Below are 4,024 nucleotides of genomic sequence, written 5' to 3' on the forward strand. Positions count from 1 at the left end.
CTTGGAGGCCGCAAATATTTACAATTGATGTTCATGAATAAAACAATAACTTGCTTTACTTGCAAACCTGTTTACAGTGTATCTGATGCTTTCAGTGTGTGTTTTGTGTCTTTGATTTCTTCTGAAAAGTGAAGGAAATTTGCAAGAAAAAAAAAGGAAGCTTTCAGGATGTAAAGTACACACTGGACCTTTGGAAGTCTGCAACTATAAAAAACATGTTTCTGTCCAGTGCCTGTGAATAACTTCATCCTTTGCAGTATCTGATATGTGCTGGAGGAGGCAGCAGCATAGGCAAAAGATATGCCACAATTCTACATTCCTAGATGAATCCAGAAGGCACACCTTCTGACTGCAGATACCTATGAAGATCATACTGAGTGCTATTTGAAAGGTGTTTCAAGGACAATGCTATCAGGCATAGTCAACATGAGTTCACAGAGGAAAAGTCACGTTTAACTAATTTGAAATCCTTCTACGATAAGGTCGCTTCATCTAGCAGATGAAGGGAAGGTGGTGGAGGTAGGTTTTTTTAATTTTAGTAAGGCTTTTGGTACTGTCCCTTGCATTATGTTTCTGGTCATGTTGTGCAACTGTGGGATAAGCAAGTACACAATGTGCTGGGTGAAGAACTGGCTAAAGGGCAGAGCGCAAAGCATTGTAAGTGAATGGGGCTACATCTGGCTGGTGACCAGTCACAAGTGGTGTTTCTCAGAGCTGAGTTCTAGGGCAGTTCTGTTCAACAGGTTTATCAGTGATCTGGATGCAGTAGTTGAATGCAACATTAGGAAGCCTGTTGACAACATCAAACCGGGAGGTGCTGTTGACTCTCTTGAGAGACAAGAGGCCTTGCAAAGCGATCTAAGTAGATTGAAGCATTCAGGAAAGACTAATGGGATGAAATTTAACAAGTCCAAATGCTGGGTTCTGCAGCTGGGATGGAATAACACTGGCCACAAGTATAGACTGGGAGAGGAGAGGTTGGAGACCTACCCTGCAGAAAGGGACCTGGGGGTGCTGGCTGACAGCAGGCTCAATGGGAGACAGCTGTGTGCCCTGGCAGCCAGGAGGGCAAATCTCATCCAGGGGTGCATCAAACACAGTGTCACCAGCCAGTCAAAAGAGGTGATTATCTGCTGCACTCAGCACTGGTGCAGCCTCACCTTGAGCACTGTGTACAGTGCTGGGCCACACAGTTTAAGAAGGATGTGAAAGTCCTTGAATGCATCCAAAGGAGGGCAGGAAAGCTGGTGACAGGGCTGGAAGGCATGTCCTGTGAGGAGCGGCTGAGCGCTCTGGGTTTGGCTAGGCTGGAGAGGAAAGAGGCTGAAGGGCGACATCATGGCTCTCTGCAGCTTCCAGAGGAGGGGACGTGGAAAGGGAGCTGCTGATCCCTTCTCCCTGTAGTCCAGTGGCAAGATGAGTACGAATGGCTCAAAGCTGCGCTTTACTGAGAGGGTGGTCAAACCCTGAGACAAGCTTCTTAGAGAGGTGTTCAATGCCCCAGACCTGTCAGTGCATCAAAAACAGGCATTTGCACAATGACCTTCATAATTTGCTTTAACTCTTGGTCAGTCCTGGAGTGGTCAGGCAGTTGCACTAGATAATCATTGTAGGTACCTTCCAACCTGTTCTGTCCTGTTCTGTTCTATTCTATTCTGCTCCATTCTATTCCATTCTGTTCCATCCCAAAATCACAAAATGTATCCTACTGGCTTCAGAAATGCCTGTCCACTGCATTCAAGCTAGTGACATATGTAGGCAACACTACATAGGCTTACAATACAGCATTACAGAGTCCCACCTTTCTGCACATGCCTCCTATACTTGTTGCTGTAATTCTCAAAAAGAACAACTAAGGATTGTCCTGAGATCTCTGAACTGAAACAATGAAAACTATGATACATAAAATGATATGCGTCTTTCCTACGGTAACATCAGGTTTGATCCAGGTATGTAAATGATCGTGAAAAATCGCCTTATTCACATGGGTTCCCAGGTCCTGCAGTTGAATTCAATGAAGCTGCTGATACACTTTAATTCTTTTGTGTAAGAATTGGAAATGAAGAAATAGCTCACTAGAGATCAGCGTCGCTAAATCCCAGTATTAAAAAAGGCTTGTCTCACACCTAAATTGTTGAAATTTTAATATACTGTAAGTATTCTACATTTCTGGTTTGCATTTTTTTTTTTCAACCTTTGAAATTCACACATTCAATGCTTTTCCTGTGTCTGCCCCTCCCCCCCCCCAAAAATCCCTAAGCCTACAAACACTGATTTTATATATATTTAAAGGATAAGCTCCAATTCATATAATGGCAAGATTTTAGAATTTGGTGCTTTAAGGAAAACACAAGAAAACATGGATCTTGATAAAATCATGTCAGTGTCAACATTAGAATTCCTTTCTCTCATGAGATGGGATTTTAAATTAGTCTTTGACTGTGCTGAAAATGAAATCGTGTCTTTGAATAAAAATAGCACTTGAGATGTACTCCTGAAGGACACTAGAAAAAGCATTGAGACATGGGACCACTGCAGTATTGCAGCAGCATTGTTTGCCTGGGAGGTCATTCTTGTGTGGAACCTTTCTCCAGAATTCCTGAGATGAAATAGCTGTAATTACATCTGCAGCAGATAAAACTTATTAAATATCACCTCCAGCCCCCAAAAGAAATTTTGCCTACTAGTTTTAATGGTCTGTAAGCAGAAGTTTTCACTTCCATTTGGTGCATGTGGAAGTGTCTGCTTCAGGATGGGTTTGCTGGTTTTTAAGGAAGGAGTGAGGGAGACATTTGTTTTTGGTGTTCGTAATCATAATTAAAAATAAAAGCAGTGAATGAAGGATTTTTTTAATCAATTCTGCGGTTAAAGAGCAAAAGTATCAACAATTCTTAGAGTATGAAATCAGTTCAGTCTTTCCTACATGTTTTCTAATTAATTTCTTGTCGTCAAATTATGACATTCTAATCTTCAGAACAGGAAAACGTTTCTTTCTATGATTGTAGAAATTTTTAAAAAGCTACTCTTGTACTGTATGCCCATGACATCTCGTTGTCTTTTAAATTAAATGGCTTGTATATTTCTCTATGACTCTCTATTTCCTGCGTTCATGTAAAATAATTCTTACCTCCCTCCCCCCCCCCCCCACTACTGAGTATTACCACCAAATGTAGAAAACATCTGGAAGTGAAAATGCGACATCTGTCCTGGACATTTCAGCATTGCTGATTTGAAAAACAAGGAATAGGAGTTGTTTGTCCATCACTTCATAAAGACTATTTTCAAGTGATTAAACTGTAATCTTCTAAGTGTGATATTTGCGCAGCTGTGCAGCAAAGAAGTATGGAATATAATATATGATACATATTACATGAGGGACAAAAGCTGAAGTCCCTGTGGGAAATATACATTCAACAGGAGGCCTGAATGTGGAATGCAAATTTTGTTTTTTCTGCTGATAAAAGTGCTCATTTCTTTATGGATGCATATTTTCAAGCAATATGTTCACAGATATAGCACGAAATGCAGAGCACATGTCTCTTTCCATTATTTCTCCACTCCAAACACATACCGAGGCCTTGCCCACTGGCAGCTCTTTGCATGTTTGATTTATGTGTGTGAGTAGTCCCAGCAGGGTGAAGCAACTCTACAGAGCTCTGCTCAAGTCAGTGGCAGATTCAGTGGCAGCAGCAGCAAACCTAAGGACTCTCCTGTCTACAACTTGCCATAATACCACCTAATATAGCTACAAATTCCCTTGTTTTCTCTTAATTTTCACATGAGTTACCTAAATCAGGTTAAAGAACACCCTTTCACTCTCCCCACAAAGACAAAAGATCTGTATATTTGCCACTGGAAACAAATACCAGCTTATGTGCCATATAGAGACCCCAGTAAAACAGAAGTAGCATGGCACAGGAGGAAGTTAGTGAGCAGCGGAAACTTGGTTTCCAAGGATTACAATTCCTGTAATCTATGACAAGTGACGTTTCCATATTTCTTTTCTCACGTTTATGGTTGTGCA

Source organism: Strigops habroptila, chromosome Z (assembly GCF_004027225.2).
Source record: "Strigops habroptila isolate Jane chromosome Z, bStrHab1.2.pri, whole genome shotgun sequence".
Classification (NCBI taxonomy): Eukaryota; Metazoa; Chordata; class Aves; order Psittaciformes; family Psittacidae; genus Strigops; species Strigops habroptila.